The sequence below is a fragment of the Mytilus galloprovincialis genome, chromosome 5, assembly GCF_965363235.1.
Source record: "Mytilus galloprovincialis chromosome 5, xbMytGall1.hap1.1, whole genome shotgun sequence".
Taxonomy (NCBI): Eukaryota; Metazoa; Mollusca; class Bivalvia; order Mytilida; family Mytilidae; genus Mytilus; species Mytilus galloprovincialis.
Window position 1 is genome coordinate 54,645,197 of NC_134842.1, and position 20,351 is coordinate 54,665,547.

The window sequence follows — 20,351 nt, forward strand, 5'->3', positions numbered from 1 at the left end:
TGTTTTACAAACATTTACACATTGACTTTCTTTTAAAGTTAAAGGCAGGGAGTTCTACAACAAGGTTCAAGAATGCTCAAGCGTTGCAAAAATGGATATATATATATATATTTATTTCAAGATGATCTTAATGCGTAGTTATTTTACGGTTGAACACTCGGAAAATAGTTCTGATAAATATTTAAGTGGTAAATTATTCATACACTTATTTCTTAAATTCCTACCCGATGTATCCGGACCTGCTGATTATTATTATTAAATTGTGGATGTATTTCTTAAATTCCTACCCGATGTATCCGGACTTGTTGATTTTTTTAAATCAAAGTATGGATCTTAGTTCTTCATTGGTCATCATTAAAAGGTTGTATTGTACCCGTTCCGTTGGTTGCTAACGTTTGATTTTGTCAGGGTTTTTTTTTATGGGCCTTCCCTTTACTGAATTTATCTTCAAGTTCGGTATTTTGTTATACTTTTTCAAAAACTATGACTTCAAAAAAGAGGGACGAAAGATACCAAAGGGACAGTCAAAAAAAATCCTTTCTCTTTTTTATTGTTACGACACAAAAGAAGGCTTCAATGCATTTGCTGTTACATATTAAGAAAACATATTTTGCAGATCGGATTTGATTCAATATTTTCCCCTTCAAAACAGTAAAATTTTAAATATTAAAAAGCTCGACAAGCCTCGCGTTCTAAAACTCTGTCTGGGGTGGAGAAATTGCGTATCATGTTTGATGAAGTGATATAATCTAAGTTTCTCTTATTATTAGCCGATTTATAATTTGCCGGATTATTCTCTTATCATCATGTTGTGGTCGGTTTGATATGCAGACAAACTTAATCCTTCTGGTTATGATCTTCAATAAATATATCAATGATGTTTCTCTTGTAGATTTGTGTATCTTGTAATATCCTGTTTAATGCAATAGAATATGACAAGAGCAAACATTCTAGCAAAGTTAGAATCTACTGTCAATCTGAAAATATCAGAGCATTCTCCTGACGGAAGTTGTTATAGAAGTTGTTTGGTTTTGAAGGTGTTGAATTGAATGCATTTATGAACGAATAGAAAGTTAAATAGAATTAATGATTTTAATTAGAACTGATTTTTCTCTGCTGGCATTAGGGAGTGACTTTTGTTAAATCTTTATTAAATAAGATTTTCAAGTGTATATGTACCACAAAGATGTTAATTTTAATGTGCTTAAATCTACCATTTTACACAATATCATCATAGGAGCATTAACCCTAAACAATGTCAACACTATTTTACTAAGAAAAAAATACAAATTTCGACAGGCACATTATCAAGTCATTCAAAGAAATTCAAATCGCCACATTTGTTTGAGATTTAGCATCTGTGTAATCATGTTCGTTCGTTATAGATTCGCTGATAATTAAGTCATTCTCGTTGGCAAGTACAAACAAAGAATTCAAGATACTTTGGCTGTTTGCGCTATTACCTAAATATTTAACATCACTTTTCACCGATTCTAGTTCGTTTGCTTTCTGTGTATTACAGCAATCATCTATAGCGCCTTTGCATTTGTCTTCAAATTTTTCGGAGTTTTCAAAGTTATTTTCAAAACCTGCCAAACTTTCGTTTATTTCAGCTTTTGCAGTTACTGACAATGGATCATTAAAAACAACGATCGCAACATTGTTTTCTTGGTTAAAAGAAGTATCAGTTATTGTGGTTTCCGGTTTTACCTTATTGGAGCTGTTTTCCTCCAAGATCGATTTTTTAGAATTGTCACTCACTAAAGGTAAACCGTTAACTTTAGTGTGCAAATTGTTCTCTAATCTTTCTGTGTCTTCTCCTTTTAAATAGTTCTTTGATGTTAAGAGGGATGACAATGAACTCCCTTGACATTTGTGAATTGTTACTGGTACCTCATAACTATGAGAGGATTGCTTCCAGTCTTCGTTCAGAGGTTGGTATGGATTTAAATATTCATTAGTTAACATTTGCGTACTAGAATCAGACGAATCGTCCGTGTCTCTTTTTGGAGTATGCGTTACATCATATTGATGAGTCTTTTCCTTCCAGTCTTCGTCAATCGAATGATAAGGATGAAGATAGCTCGTTGCGTCATCATCTTTATCGAACTCATCTGAGTTTTGGATTTGGTCTGATTCATGAAGCGACAAATAGCTTCGGGTGACAACTCTTTCAGATCCACGAAAGCTACTGCTGTCACCTTCAGAATGCACGGGAGATAGGTAGCTTGTATTGTCATTATTTTGTAATGCTTCATTTACATTGGCTATTTTTTTAGCCTGCCAAGTTCTCATATTAACATTTTCTACTAGCATGGTTTCGTCGATCTCAGCGTATAAACTGGAAGCCGAATCGACATGAGAACGTGTTTGCCTCAGAGAATCGCTCTGATCTTTATTAGGAATCCCCGGCTTTGTTGCTTTGCCTTGACTCTTCTTTCTATATTTCCGAACAAAACTAGTAAGACCTATTGTCAATAAAACGCATCCAATTACCACGGAATAAATAACTATTTCCCGCTGTAAAAGCCCTGAAAGTATACAAATGGGTCATTATCATCTTATTTAATCACAACTTAGCTCTTAATCAGCTCTCTAAAAACAGTGTATGTTTAGGTAACTAGTTCACATTTTGGAATTGGTTACTAATAATGTATATTAAGGTTCCATAAACGTTGTTAACGATACATGAGATATTGGATGATCAAGAAATTCTGTCTGCTTAACTAACCATGATCGATTCAATAATGAATCTTAAAAATAAAGTTTTACTACAAGTATCACACAACCTGAACATTATCAGCGATAAAAAAAACAACAAGGTCAAGGTCAGCTAAACTCTGGTAAAAAGACATGTGCACATGACATTTTTTGTTGTACCAAATATAGTTCACCTATAGCTGAAAATATCTAAAAAAACGACTACACAAAAAACACTGATTATTGACTAATGAACCATGATAATTACAGAAAAAGAAACCTTACAACTGTTCCATACTTCAAACAAAGTTAACCAATTGCTTATGATGTGTCGGTTAGTGTATACAAGGTATATACTATGAAACTTAGAGCGAGGGGCTTGCCCCGAGCTTTTAGTTTCATAGTATAATATACCTTTCTATACACTATCCAATTTAGCACATATTTACAACTTGAGTAATCCTGTAATTAGTCTATTGACATGTTTTGGCTGACTAGATGTAGGTCATTTCTATGATGAGTTTATTTACTACCACTGGGTCGATGCCACTGCTGGTGGAGATTTAATTCCCCGAGGGTATCACCAGCCCAGTAGTCAGCATTTTTTGTGCTGACATGAGTTATCATTGATATGGTTATATTTATAAATTAACTGTTTACAAAATTTAGAATTTTTGAAATACTAAGGCTTTTCTACCTCCGACATAGATTACCCTAGCTGGATTTGGCAAAACTTTTAGAAATTTTGGTCCTCAATGCTCTTCAACTTCGTACTGTATTTGGCTTTTTTTTAAAAACTTTTTTGGAATTGAGCGTCACTGATGAGTCTTTTGAAGACGAAACGCGCGTCTGGCGTATATACAAAATTTAGTCCTGGTATCTATGATGAGTTTATTTACTACCACTGGGTCGATGCCACTGCTGGTGGAGATTTATTTCCCCGAGGGTATCACCAGCCCAGTAGTCAGCACTTTTTGTGCTGACATGAGTTATCATTGATATGGTTATATTTATAAATTAACTGTTTACAAAATTTAGAATTTTTGAAATACTAAGGCTTTTCTACCTCAGACATAGATTACCCTAGCTGAATTTGGCAAAACTTTTAGAAATTTTGGTCCTCAATGCTCTTCAACTTCGTACACTGTATTTGGCTTTTTTATACAAAATTTAGTCCTGGTATCTATGATGAGATTATTTACTACCACTGGGTCGATGCCACTGCTGGTGGAGATTTATTTCCCCGAGGGTATCACCAGCCCATTAGTCAGCACTTCTGTGTTGACTTGAATTATCATTGATATGGTTATATTTATAAATTAACTGTTTACAAAATTTAGAATTTTTGAAATACTAAGGCTTTTCTACCTCAGGCATAGATTACATGTACCTTAGCTGGATTTGGCAAAACTTTAAGAAATTGTTTGGATTCGAGCGTCACTGATAAGTCGTTTGTAGACGAAATGCGCGTCTGGCGTATATACAAAATTTAGTTCTGGTATCTATGATGAGTATATTTACGTAGTTTTGTAAATCTACTCACTAATATCATTGTAAAACATGGGATTTCAAAAGTCCCTTAACTTTAGAATAAAAAGATGGTAGCTGCTGGTGTAAGTATGTTTATTGATATAAAGCGGTGTTTTACTATACATGTACTTATTTACATGGCAAGATGACAAAATAAATTGACCAAAAGCAGAAAATACTTGAATTGCAGTGGAAGCTTTACATTCATGAAAACATTTTTCAATTTCACATAAAAACTAAAACTATATTGAAATGCTTTTGAATGAGTGTAAAGCTTGGATCCCCTCCCATATTTTTGGTTGAAACACCTTTATAAAATGGCTGAATATGCCCCTGGTATGTACTCATAGGTAATCCAGTGGATAGTTTACATGCATAACATATTTGTCACTGGAAATAAGCAAACCAATAATCGACCAATTCATGACAAAATATATCAAATTACTTTTCTTATAATTTCCCTTCACAAGATTCATGGTTGACTTTTTTGTGTACAAAGTAATTGAATGGAAGATAAAGGATTACAAATTTTAGATGGAGTTATACTCTAATCAAGGTATAAAGAACCATAGTTGTTACTCTTTTTTTAATGAAAGAAACTTTGAATTGTCAGAAACATATTAGATCCAAAGATTGATTAGAAGGATGTTAAAAATCTATTTGAAAACTAATTACAAACTATTTAGTTAAATGTGGAACACAGAATTTATTTCAAATTAGCCAGTAGCAATTTTTGTTTTGATATCTTAATTAGGATACAATCAAATCTTACCCTTGTGGTCATTTATGCATAGTTACGTAGTACACAGAAAAGCATGTACTATGAAAACTAGAAGGCAAAATCAAGCAATTTGATTGGACGAGAAGTTGTAAGTATGTGCTAAATCTGAATAGAGAACAAAACTACAGAAACTTCACGATAAACCAATTAACAATGCAAATGAGATCATAGATAAACGAAACATGGCATAATAACATATATACTTTACAATCGTTCTACACACTACAAGTAATTGACCTAAAGATTGGTATTTGAGAAACGGTCAAAATCATGAAACTGTAATCTTAATCGATATCACTGATACATTTAAGGAGGTTGAGGTCAGATGAACCGTGTCTGACCCTTGTCTGACAGACATGAAGACGTCACAAGGAACCCATATACGACATAAAGTTATAATATGAGCTGAATCCTGAAAATGAGGTCAAGGACAATTGACACACGACAGACTTAGTTAAATAAAATGTCTGCTTAAATAAAGGCAACAGGAGTATACCGCTGTTCGAAATTCATAAATCGATTGAGAAAAAAACAAATCCGGGTTACAAACTAAATCTGAGGGAAACACATCAAAGAGGAGAACACCGACACAACAGAAACTCTAAAATGCAACATACACAGAAACGAACTATAATATAACAATGACCATTTTCCTGAAAAGGTATGAAGCATAACAACAACAGCCGTCACTGTAGCTCCAAAACTCGGACAAATTAACATAAAAACTGTCACAATTTATCAAGATATGATTTTAAAACGTTTGCGTTGAGATTGTGATATCAAACGTAAAGTTTTTGTATAAGTGCCCAACTGTCAAATATACATCGAACAATTGTAGTTAATAATCTGTCTTCAATTTGAAGTCAATCCAGGCGTTGCCTTGAACATGTTGTACAAGATCATACGAATTACTTTTTTGTACATGTTCTGTATTTAGAAGTACAATAAATGTATGTTAATCTGGTTGATCTATGAAATGTACCAGTCCTATAAATTGCAACTGCAATCATTGTCGTAATTAAGATCAACATATATATATATCACTTGACTTGTGTCATCAATAGTGTATTGTAGTTTGTTATTTCAAGGAATATTGTTTTTGAGTTGACATGCTATATATCTTATTGAAAAAAACTTAAACAATGTATAAAGGTAATTGAAAATACTAACCAGTGCTTTCTGTAGGAGGAGTTTTGTTTTGGATCATAGTAAACACATTGCTGAAGGACACTGAAGTAATTGTTGTCAAATTTGTCAGCACGGCTGTCAATAAAAACATGAACATATAGATTATGATAATAAGATACGCACAAACACAGCTTCAAGATATAAAATAAATAGCTTTTCTGCAACACCAAATTTTACGCTGAAATATTTTCCTGTGAAATATAAATTTATAATTTTTTTGTGACACTGGTTTGCGTTTTAACGAATCTTTGTACTATTATTTCATGTATTTATCTGTTTGTTTTTTTTCCTTTGTTAGCCATGGTGTTGTGAGTTTATTTTCGATCTATGAATTTGACTGGCCCTCTGGTATATTTCTTCCCTCTTTTAAAATCAAGGTATATACCATCTAAAGAGTTAAGGGGTTACACGAAATACATTTCCTTAATAACTATCAAAATGAAAATAAATATTTTGTAAGATGTTACGTGTTATTGGCCATTATGCAGGTTTAATGGTCAAATTTGTAGTTATATGATACTGAAGTACATCAATAAATACACGTTATAACTAAATACCGGTGCTCCATATCCACTCTGGTGTATTCGTCTGTATTGATTCTGTAGTAATTGTTTCATTTAAACAACCGTGAACATGATCACATCTAGAAATATAAATAAGATAACGTATTGCCTGAATTTGTGACTCAGTTTATTCTCAACAATGTACTTATCATATCTCGATAGCTTGTGTATAACTTTGAAAACGAAGGGTGCCACACGAGGAACAAGATCAATTCACCCTTCTGGAGTGTTTTAAGCCATGGCGTTGTCAGTTCATTTTCGTTTAATGAGTTTCAATTTTTGCTCAGGTATCTTGCATCTCATTGAAACATTATTGATACAGAAGTAGATATAATTGTTTTTTTATTTCATATATGTCTAAATCAAATCATGTTGTTTAGTTACCAATCCAAACAACGAGAACAAAGATATGTTGATGATATTTTGTAACTCAATATCCAGATAAATACTTGCATCTTATGTAAATGTATACTGCAAACTTGCATTTAAGCATAACTTAAGAGAGGTTTAGCGCTATAAAACCACGTTAAATCCATCATTTTCTACATACGAAAATGCCTGTACCAAGTCAGAAATATGACAGGTGTTTTCTGTTCGTTTGATGTTTGAGCTTTCGAATTTGCCATTTGATTAGGACTTTATCTAGAAATTTACAATGATGGTCGGTTAAAAACAAAAATGTACTACCAAAGAGATGATTTCAGCTTCCCAGTTGTGACGTTATCATTTTAAACCAATAGTTCCAAATGGTGAAGTTGAAATCATAACTTGGTAAATTTTACGGGCGCCATCACGAGTTGGTTGACCGTTATGGGATATCCGTCATACATATGGTATTGGATACATTCTCTGTGTCGTATCTACAATCCAGTTCCTTTTTCACGAATTTGACCTACCGAATTAGACTATTTAACGGCTTTGTAATAACATAAAGAACACGACAGGTGCTACATGTGACGCAGGATCTGCTTACCATTCCAGAGCACCTGAAATACCCCCAGTTTTTGATGGGTTCGTGTTGTTCTTGTACCCTTATTTTTGACATTCTATTCATGCAAATAATGAAATTTGAGGCAACTGTCGCACAAGTAAGAGGTTAAGTTATTTAAAACCAGGTCCAATCCACCATTTTTTTCATATGAAAATGCATGTACCGAGTCAGGAATATGACAGTTGTTGTCTATTTATTGGATGTGTTTTATCATTTGATTTTGCCATTTGATATGAAACTTTCCGTTTTGAATTTCTTTGAAGTTCAGTATTTTTGTGATTCTGCTTTTCATATATATTCTATCAACCTGGAATGGAAATGGAGTTACTTTCTATTTTGATTTTGCTACAGATGGAAGCAAGAAATATAAAACAGTTAAATAGATTAGCCTCAGAATTATGTAAGTTTCAAAAACATTTGTATTCTATGCATATGAGATCACTACAAATTAAAAGGAGATCAATGAAGACTAGAGATGTTAAAGAGTACTCGAGTTTCGCTCGGTACTACCGAGTATGGCATACTAAAATAGTACTCGATTAATCGGTTTCCTGTTAAAATGATGTTTCATTCTAAAGCTTAAACCAAAATATTTTTTTAGATCGCCTCCAAGGAAATAAAGTATATAGTTTAATTGCACCTCTTCCAATCAAAGATAGTGTATGAACAAGAGCACTTTCCCCAGCTATCCTTAGTCGTTTCTCCACCCTTGTATCGTCAGGGAACATATTTACATCAGCAAGATTGTTAGTTTCGTAGCTAAGTTGAGCAATCGTACAAGAACTATTTGACAAGTAAATATTTTTAAATTAGAAAAAAATTCGTTGCACCATGTGTCGGCCCTCAGAGAAAATGATTGAAGTCATCAGTATGTTTTAATCATCACCCCTCTGTTTATCATTAAATGTGTTTATTTATAATTTGGTTTCAGTAATCATTTTTCTATAGATACTAATTATAGAAAAATGATTACTCAAACAAAACTTTATAATTGTAAATTTCTTGATTAGAATATTGCCAGTTTACATAAATAGTCTACATTTAGTAATAGAGATATTAATTATGGTATACAATTCCTTGGACTATTATCTAGTCCTAGGTTACAATTTTGAGACAACGGCCCTAAAATCACAAAATGGTACAATTTTGTGTTTCAATTTTGTAAATGTTTTACCGAGCGAGTACTCGAGTATTGCTCGGTAAATCAGACGAGTACTCGATTAGTAAATGTTAACCGAGTTGATATTCCTAATTAAGACTAATCTGTAAAGAATTTTTTGAGCTACTGACAACACAGAGAAACTTTAATACATACAAAATTTTAGCGGCGTTAGGCTTTAAAATCCCTTTAAAAATCATATTGGATTTTCAGGTACAGTCAAATTTAAAATATGCATCCCCTTAGCAAGAAATTGTTGTCCCTTTTTCATCAGATGTTAAGGGAATTCATACATCTACATCCTCATTGTAAGTGTTAACCAAGCGGTGACTAGGTGCCCTTTTTTGTTCACCTCGTCAACCCTGCTACATGTGGAAAATATTCTGTTGAAAGATTAAACTTTTGAAAAGGTATAGTCGTTTTATAATTAGAATATTTATTTCTGATATGAACTAATAATTATATCATGATGAAGAGAGTATTGAACGACCTTGACTGGTTATACAGCCCTCGCACAGTCGGTATAATAATATCTTATTTTTTAATGTAATCATACCTTTGGTAAAATTCACAATTGCAAAGATCGAGACATTGTTTTCCGTACCAATTGTCTTCACATGGTATACAAAAACTCCCACTATTTCGATTGATGTAACCAGTTTGACAAACTATTAAATGATAAATTACGTCTATGACTTTTAAGAAGTAGACACATGTTTAAGGTAATTTACAGAATTCAGGTCTTAAGCAATTATTGATACAGCATTCAATAAATCTGCTTCATGTTTCATATATTTTACTTACACCCATCTTTGTCTTTATGAACAAACCCGTTGTCTTAGTGGGAGTCCTACTAGATTTTTTTTTAAATGTTTAATAAACTACTATTATACAGTTACGTTTGCATATACGTTTGCTATATTATACAGTGAAGTAAATTAAAGCTATGAGACACGTATCAACTATTTAAGTTGGTGTCTCTCCGATACAACCGACAGCGTCACACATAAACTGCGAGATATACGTCAACCAGGGGGAGCAACCATAGAATATCAAGATGGAAGTCGGATTGGCTTCAAGAATAACCTTACAAAATTTTGATCTCCCTAATAAGTTTTGTATGGAGAAAACGATTTTGTGGACACCAATGTTGCATATTTTATACATGTATAGGAACAAGATATAAATGAAGTAGCCCTAACGAAAACTTAATGTTTGCATATAATAACTTCTTTTCCGTTACTTCTTGGTTGATTTGTATCTTATTTTGTCTTTGAGAGAAAGTCTACGGTACATTATCCTTCGTAACGTTTTTCCAGGTTTTTATTTAGCTGACAATAAGGTCATCAATACTTACCTACACAACTGTCATTAATCAGTTCGTAGTTGTAACAACAACAAGTCAGATTACTGGAACAAAAAGAAATTTTAAAATGATTTATCGGGATAGCTACTTAATTATGTTTGTTAAAATCAGGCACCAGTTACTTAAATACATAACTAGTTAGAATGAATGTACACATTACTACAGTAGTAGACAAATTAATCCTGTAACAATTAATCTTTCTTCTAAAAGGTTTATGTATAATATTGTAAGTTCAGAAATAATTGCGTGCATTTATTTTTGCGAATTTTGTAAAAACGATCTAAAATGTAAGATAGTTATTACGATTTCAGGGACGTCAAATCTGCATACAACTATATATATATATAGCAACTAAGAAATACGAGATCTACTCAGTTGAATTATTTAATATAAATCAAAACCTCGCAACAATTTCTGAATTTACAGTTCTTATTTCTACATCGATCAAGACTGATTATGACTTCATTGAATTTAATTAAATAGTCTGGGAACAGTATTTAACTTGAAACGTTTTTTCTTGTACACCAACAAATGTTCAAAATACTACACCATTTTACCCATAGGATTATAGATACTTTCACTTTGACCTGAACTTTGTTAGATTCCGTGTGGACTGTACCTTAACGAACATATGCACTTTATGGTGTTTATTATTATGGAGCACTGAGTCTATATCACTGATGATGGACATTGTGGACTATCGGATAAAGATGTTATCATAAGCTCAATATTATATTTAGTACTGATTTGATTTTAAATACCACCTTTTGTCTTTTTATATGCAAGATTATAAATTTATAGATATTAAAAAACCAAGGTTTCAAAATCAGCAGGCAAAGTTGACTTAAGACGGATTCGACTTTTTTAAAGGCATTTTCTTGTCAAATAACTCTTCAAACGTTTCGTCTACTTATACATACACACGCATGAAATCTATAAGTGTTTATTTTTGAAAAAAAATGAGTGAGGAAATGTAACAAAGTTACTTGGGTCAACATTATGAGTCATCAAATTATAATACGACCAGTAATTAATATCTACTCATATAGACTTACATCTAGGATTTACATTAAGAAACAGTAGAACGCACGTCCAGTGATTGATGTCCGTTAATATGGACTTATACTTATGAACTTACATCGAGGATTTGTGTTGAGAAACAATAAAGCGCAACACATGTTGCTGAGGTCAGCCGAATGTTAAGATATATAAACTGTGTCGTTTCTCTAACGAGGAGCGACTTCTCCGATGCCACTATACGCACGGTGTCTCTCACATACATTGTAAAATAATGTAATAAAAGTTTGTTTGTCAAATTATCTAGTGTTAGTGTTACACGAGTAATTTTTGGTGCCGCGTGACCAGGATTCGTCAACGACGTCTGCCACTGATTTTCAAGGTATGTTTTTATTTTGAATTGTTTTGGTGAAAAAAATGGCTGACCAGCAAGTAGGGGAAATTTTTCAGGCTTTGGCACACACCTTGGGGCAGTTGTCAGATTCTATTGGGAGTCAAGGGCGTAACCAGCAGGCTCTCTCTGCTCAAGTCGAGCTTTTATCAAATACCGTGGGCACGCAAAGTGTTTCACAGGTAATTCCATCTTTTGGGGGGAATCCAAAAGAGTTTCAGGAATGGATGAAGGCCGTCGAAAAATATGCTGTTTTAACGCACGCGATAGGAAACGCGGATCGCGTTAAATTAATTGCGTACCAGTCCAGTAAAGGGGCTGTGAGCGATTATCTTAAGAGGTACTTGACCGCAAATGATCAAGCAACCTGGGAAGAATGCAAAACTCAATTAACGGCAAGATTTTCAGAGGTAACTGACCCGCAACATGCTTTCTCTCTGCTGCGTCAGGTTGAACAAAAGACGAATGAAACGGTTCAGGTATTCGCCGAACGCCTGATGGCTTTAGTTGCAGAAGCATATATAGGCCAGCCACGGGACGTCGAACCCGTGGAAAGACAAATCATCGGTTTTTTTCGTAGATGGTTTGTTACTTGACAAATTGAAAATGAAGATTATGCGGGATAATCCGGCTACTCTCGAGGCCGCAATTACTTTGGCAATGACAGAACAAAATCTAATCACGCGTTTTGGGCTAAGAACGAAAGGGTCCAACGTTCGTTTAAATAGGGATGATCAAGTAGGCGCGAATCATCAACCTATGGAGGTTGACCACTATCGTTCGGCTAGACGATGCCATAAATGCGGTAAGATAGGCCACTTTGCAAAAGATTGTAGGAGTAATCCTCCACGTAAATACGAGACGCACCGAGTTAATTTGGTACAACAGCGAAGTATGGCAGAGGTGGAATGCTACTTCTGTCGCGGGAAGGGACACTTCCAAAGATATTGTCCACAACGAAATCGACAGGGAAACTAAAACGCTCTCTTCATAACGAAGCCAATGAAGGGAGAAATAGTAAAAATAAAATATTTAAACATAAAAGTAAAAATTATGGTAACAAAACTAAAACAATTAATTTAAATAAAGCATTCGAAATAAATTCAATAAATTCTCCAAATTCATGTTTAATCAAAATGGAAAAAATTAAATATAGAGCTCTAATTGATTCCGGGGCAAGTTGCTCTTTATTACATAAAAGAGTTTATCAAGCTATGAAAAGTCCACCTAAATTAATTAAAAGTAAAGTCTCTCTTCAAGCGGTAAACGGTGAGTCCTTATTAGTTGAAGGTAGCGCAAGTTTCACATTTGATATTGGGGGATCAAAAATAAATCATACTTTTCATGTAGTGTCGGATATGAATAGAAATATAATTATAGGAAGAGATTTTCTACAACAGCAAGGTGTACGTGTCTATTTTGACTTAAACTGTATAAGAATTGGAAAAGTTTACGTGCCTCTTGAAAATGACATCCATATTTCCTCGATAGTCAGAGTTGCTAAGAGGACACTGTTAAAACCTCAAAGTGTAAACATTTGTATAGGAAAGATCAAGAAACATTCATGTTTTTTAAACTCTGAATTGTTACAAGTATCTGCCGTGGATTCGGGCTATATAAATTCGGAAGCAGGATTATTAGTAAGTAACTCAGTTACTAAAATACATAAAGTGAACAAGATTCCTGTTTTAATGTTAAACAACACCAATAAAACTATTTGTTTAAATAGGGGATGTGTAGTAGGTACAGTCCGTGACATCAAAACCAATGACGTTTCATGTGTAACAAAAGATGGTCAAACAATTGAGTCAATAGATATATCAAAGCAGAAAATTGATGTTCCTCAAGATTATCTAGAAGTAGTACGATCTCTTGTAAACGCAAATGAGGACATATTCGCTGATAGTGACAAAGATTTAGGGGGAACTGACACCGTTAAAATGTTTATTGACACGGGAAATCATCACCCTATTAAATTAAAACCATATAGAACTCCTATACATAAAAGGCCAATAGTTGATAAAGCAATTGATGAAATGCTGGACGCAAATATTATAAGAAGGTCTAGATCACCATGGTCATTTCCAATTGTTGTTGTTGATAAAAAAGATGGATCTAAAAGATTTTGTATTGATTTTCGTTTATTGAACCGTATAACGAAAGTTATCTCTTATCCTTTACCCTTGATAGACGATATTTTGGCACAATTAGATAAAGCAAGGTATTTTACAAGCTTGGACTTAAAAAGTGGGTACTGGCAAATAAACATGAAAGAAAGTGACAAGGAAAAGACTGCATTCACTTGTCATAGGGGTCTTTTTGAATTCAATGTTATGCCTTTTGGACTTGTTAACGCGCCTAGTATTTTTAGCCAACTCATATCTATTGCAATGCAAGGATTGGACAAATTTTCGGTCGCCTATTTGGATGATATTTTAATCTTTTCTGAAACATTTGAAGACCATTTACGTCACATTCAGACAGTGTTTGATAGGTTGAGACAACATAATTTGAAGTTAAAATTAAAAAAATGTAGTTTTATTAAAGAAGAAACTAAGTATTTGGGTTTTGTTATAACGCGTGAAGGTGTTAGACCAGATCAAGATAAAGTAAAAGCTATTCAAACAATTCCGATACCAGTTAGAGGATTTATTGGTATGTGTAGTTACTACAGAAGATCCATTCCGAATTTTTCTAAAATAGCGGAACCTCTTGTCAATTTAACGAGAAAATATGCGAAATATCATTGGTCGGAGGGTTGTGACGTCGGCTTTAATTACTTAAAGGATAGTTTAACAGTAGTACCTCTACTTGCATATCCAAACCCTAATTTGCCTTATGTCTTGTACACTGATGCAAGTGATACATGTGTTGGTGCATGCTTGACACAGATAACTGAAGAACAAAATGCAGTTGAAAAACCTATTTACTTTCTATCGCATAAATTAAGCGACACTCAAACTCGGTGGTCAACTGTTGAAAAAGAAGCGTTTTCGATTCATTATGCACTACAGAAATTAGATTTTTATTTGCACGGAGCAAACTTTATCATCAAGACGGATCATAAACCTCTGAAATATTTATTAGACTCTCCGATGAAAAATAAAAAGCTACAAATGTGGTCTTTAGGGATATCTGGGTACAATTGTAAGATTGAGTACATAGCAGGAGAAACAAACTATTGTGCAGATCTTTTATCAAGAACCCCACAAAGTGATGAAGATAAGGGAATAAGTAATGAAACTGTCGATCCCGACATAAATGATAATACCTATGAAATTAATACAATTAATTCAAATAAATTAAACACAAGAAATTTTGCTACTTGCACTGTAGAACAACCAGATTTACCTAGTAAGGAGACTTTTCAAAATGAAGATTTAGATATGAAATTAGAACAGGCAAAAGATTTGAACATTGTTAAGGTTAAGAAGGAAATTGAAACAGGTACAGCGAGTAGCTCTACACAAAGTCAATTCATGATTATTGAAGATGTTGTTTATTTTCTGTCACCGCCTGATATTGATCCTCTAATCCGATTATACGTCCCAGAACATTTAAGGGAAGATATTGTCGTTCAATATCATGATAATAATGGTCATTTAGGTATTGATAAAACGTATGACAGTATTAAGTTACGGTATTATTGGCCAGGGTTATACAAGAAAATATATGCCTATGTTACCATGTGTGTTACGTGTCAAACTAGAAATTTAAGAAAAGTAAATCCTCCTGTTCAAGAAGTGGATATACCACCTTATCCGTTTGCTAAAATAGCATTAGATTTATCGGGACCCTATCCAGAAACATTGTCGGGGAACAAATACATAATTGGGTTCATTGATCTTTATTCGGGATTTCCTGAAGCTTTTGCAGTAAAAGATAAAAAAGCTGAAACAATTGCACATTTGCTTATTGAGGAAATAATTCCAAGACATTCAGTCCCATTACAAATTTTAAGTGACAACGGATCTGAAAATGTAAATAAAATTATGAAGGAAACATGCGAAACGCTGAATATAAATCATATTACAACTTCATTTTACCATCCGCAAAGTAACGGACGAATTGAAAGATTCCATCGTACTCTTCATGATGTTTTATCTAAACTAATGAAAGACGACACATCAACGTGGGATTTGTTTTTAAATCAAGCTTTGGCCGCTATTAGGTTTAACATAAGTGAGTCTTCTAAATTTTCACCGTTCTATTTGTTATACACTCGAGATGCCGTTCTTCCCGTTGATAATATAATGAAACCTCATAGGAAATATATGGGCGAAGACTTGCATCAAATAATGCTAAATCAACAACATAAAGCATTCGTGCTGGTACACAGGTCCATGAAACAAGCTCAAAAACGACAGTTAAAATATAAAAATAAAAACTGTGTAGATGAAGGTTTTAAGATAGGGGATCCTGTTTATTGTAAAAATCATTTGAAGAAAAATAAATTAGATAATCGATGGACGCCGTATTTCCGTATTGTTGATCAAACCTCGCCAGTGTCATTCATGATCAAGGATCAGTTGACTGGAGTGGTACGGAAAGCACATGCCGAACATCTGCGAATAGCTAAAATCGATGAATGGGATATTCCTAAAAATAAGGGTAAACAGTTAAGAAAAGCTGCGTATGTTGCATCTCCGGATGTAAGTAGTTCAGACATGGAGGTTGACACTGACTCGGATTCTGATTTTAATAAACCTCTTGCTACTCTTGCAAAGAAATATCGAAAAGAACGAACGAATAGTTCTGATGAAGAATCAATTCCTCTTATGGAGTTAAGTAAACTCTTAAAAGAAAAAGAAAGAGAGGAAAATTATGACAGTGATTCAGAGGAATCAATGTCTGTCAACGAGATTATCGAGAGAAATCTGAAAACGAAAAAAGTTAGGCGAACGTTACCGTCAAATATATGTAAAGATAAAAATGTTAAAGTAAAAGAATTGTTGGCGTCAATTTCTAACATGTTGTAAGGCTTCACAATATGTTGATATTGATTGCACGGGATTATAAATTGTATATAAATAATATTAGGATATTTTGTTTTGTAGATATAAAACGTAACAAAGATGAATTGTCGACTATTGTTAGTTTTGTGCTTAACCAGTATTGTTTATGGTCAACATAACGTGATATTTGATAAAATAGGGGAAATTACAACGACGCGTTCAAAATGGCTCGTTACTTTTGTTATCGATCTGGACATATATCAGGCATTTTTAAGGGTTCTTTCGTGTGATATTCGATCGGCAATAAGTCTGGCGCAAATTGTACGTGTAAATGCACCTAAACGTTGGGTCAAGTCGTTGACCAACCTCAAACAAGAGTTGGTTAAATTAAATGTTACGCATAATATAATTACCGATATGTTTCAAGAATGCCGATCGTTATTGAGAAAGTCGAAACGATCAATCATTCCGGTAGTAGGAAAAATTTTAGGTTTTCTCTTCGGAACCGTATCCGAACAAGATCTGGATTCTATACGCAGTAATGTGAATATGTTGGCTAAGAACCAACAGAAGATGGTACATGTTTTACGAGAAAGTTTAACTATTCTAAATATATCTCGTTCGGATATCGCGGAAAATAGAGATTCAATAAAGGACTTGTTTATTGCGTTTAACGAATTATATGTTGATTTTAAAAATTTCACTAGAGCTGTGAAAGAAAGAATTTTTCAAATTGAGAGACATGTAATGATAAATTCGATAATTGAAGGGTTATCGCGTCTTGTAACGCAGGCTCAATTTTATATTTCTCACCTACAAATGCAGCTGAATATGCTGTCGTTAGGTCATTTGTCACCAAGCGTGATTTCTCCGAAAAATTTAAGAAAACTGTTAATTGGGATTAATTCAAAATTGCCACCAGGTATAATGCTACCGAGTGATCCAACTACAAAATTATGGGATTACTATCAAATATTAAGCTGTCACACCGTGTTGGATAATAATCGTATCTTCGTTGTATTGTCGGTACCATTGATAGATTATAACAGTAATTTTGAGATTTTTAAACCATTTAATTTACCAATCCCGATAAACTTAAATCTGCAAGTGGACAGTACAAAGTCGTTGCTAGCTTACTCTAATCTTGAAGCTAAGGCGTTAGGTGTAAATGCTAAAAGAACTGAATATATTCTTCTAAATGATGATGAACTAAATAAATGTATTCATCCGATAAGAAATTTTTGTGACATAAGAAGTCCAGTCTATCGAATAAATTTAAGTAAATTTTGTATAGTGGCTCTTTTTAGGAATGATGTAAAATTGATTGAAAATAATTGTCATAACACCATTAAAATAAATGCAATACTTCCAATGGCGGAATACTTATCTTCGGGAACGTGGATAATTGTCATAGCCAAGCCGTTGCGTATGTCAATTAACTGTGGACCTAACATTCGGGCCGTAGAAAAAATAATGAAACCGCCTATCGATTTATTAACTCTCGAAGTCGGTTGCTCAGCTAATAACGATCAGCTTACTTTACTACCCTACTATCAACTTGAATCTAAACTACATATTGATGAACCATTTGCCAAGTTTATGAAAAATTATAATAATACATATGTTAAAATGTGGAAACATTTATACGATAGTATTCCGGAAAATCAATCGCGTCCGCTGTTAAAAGCGTTAAAAGGAATTGAAACTCTTTCAATGGATTCCTTGGTTCAAAAACTTAAGGGGGATAATAAGATGCCGGACTTGCAAAAGAGAGAGTCTGCATTTCCAATATGGGTCTATATTGTCCTTACTGTGGCCATATTAATTATTGCCTACGGGGTTGGGAAAAATTTAAAACACTGGTTAGCCAAAACTTTCATTAGAGCAAGACAGAATTGGACAAAGCCTGATGAAGAAGTGGTGGGTTTCACAGATGAAACTCGGAGCGTGGTCACCGCGAAGGAAGATGAACAATCTAAGCCACTATCATTTATAAAGGGCTTGAGACAGAAGTCGAAACGGAAAAGATACACTTCGTTGTCAAATCGAACACCTCAGTATACATATATATGTAACAAGGAACCTGAAGAACCTTCATTAGAAAATAGGTTGCTGAGGATAAGCCGAATGTCAACCCTCGGAAATATTCCCGAGTCGATTCAAGAAGTGGAATCTGAGAACTAATTTGTACAGAAATACTATTATATAACATTTTATTTTGTTGTGATAATAATTATATATTATTACTGTGGAAACTCTATAGCAAGGGAAAAGTGAAGAAACATTATATCAGGAGTAAATATGTTAAAGTATATATAACATAAATTCTAATATGAAGGAACCAGACAACGTCATGTTGGGTTTACCTTGGAACATTTTGTATAAACATTTTATTTCCATATAAACTTTTAGTTAGATATATAAATATATCTCACGTGGACATTGTTATGAAAATCGAACTTTAAAGAAAATTTCTAGGTGTAGAAACTTTCTTTTATTATCATTGGAGGAATGTAACAAAGTTACTTGGGTCAACATTATGAGTCATCAAATTATAATACGACCAGTAATTAATATCTACTCATATAGACTTACATCTAGGATTTACATTAAGAAACAGTAGAACGCACGTCCAGTGATTGATGTCCGTTAATATGGACTTATACTTATGAACTTACATCGAGGATTTGTGTTGAGAAACAATAAAGCGCAACACATGTTGCTGAGGTCAGCCGAATGTTAAGATATATAAACTGTGTCGTTTCTCTAACGAGGAGCGACTTCTCCGATGCCACTATACGCACGGTGTCTCTCACATACATTGTAAAATAATGTAATAAAAGTTTGTTTGTCAAATTATCTAGTGTTAGTGTTACAGAAACCAATTTCAACATACTTTGCCATTACTTCAATCAGAAATACTCGAGAGAAGTTCTATATGAGTCTGATTAATTAAAGAATTAGATAGGGAAATGAAGGTAAAAAGTGCTGAAATGAACCTAGTAAAATTCCAACTAATTAAGTTGGAATGAAAAATGTATCATATTGGTACACAAATGGTTGGCTCAGGGTATTTCCTTGTCGTTTTAATAAAATAATCAATGATTTATTAATTAAAATATATGACATACCCATTACATTTTGTACACACGCCTTCATCTGTCTCATTAAGGCTATTTACAATATTACAAAAATCCCATATTATTAAAATAAGATACACCAATTTGAACATTTTAATAAGATTAATCAGGAAATATTTAGAAAGTAACTAGCGTCAGTCATATAATTGTTTATGGATTTGAAGAGATACAGGATATGCAATGAGGAAGAATTTGTCGAATGTAAGTACAAAATTTGTCAATAAATTGTATATGTATTTATAATTGTAAAAAATAAAGTGTGGTATGATTGCCAAAAGAACCCAAATGCCACAGATATTGCCAACTATAAGTCACCGTACGGCCATCAACAATGAGAAAAGCCCGAACCGTATATTTAGGTATTAATGGCCCCGAAATGACATTGTAAAACAGTTCAAACGAGAAAACTAACAGTCTACTTCATGTAAAAAGGATGAACGAAAATCAAATATGTAACACATAAACAAACGACAACCACTGTAGACTTGGGACAGGCCCATACATACAGAATGTGTCGGGAATAAACATGTTAGCGGGATCCCAACACTCCTCTAACCTGGAACAGTAGTG

General features: G+C 33.5%; 1 long non-coding RNA gene across 1 annotated transcript; it reads right to left on the bottom strand.

Moving 5' to 3' along the window:
* Positions 1 to 1,182: 1,182 nt before the first annotated feature.
* On the bottom strand, positions 1,183 to 19,938 carry LOC143074609 (uncharacterized). The gene is made up of 6 exons (XR_012977966.1): positions 19,773 to 19,938; positions 10,270 to 10,322; positions 9,469 to 9,580; positions 6,757 to 6,842; positions 6,182 to 6,274; positions 1,183 to 2,531 (listed from the first exon to the last, which is right to left on the bottom strand). It is a non-coding gene; the product is annotated as an uncharacterized LOC143074609 (long non-coding RNA).
* Positions 19,939 to 20,351: the final 413 nt, after the last annotated feature.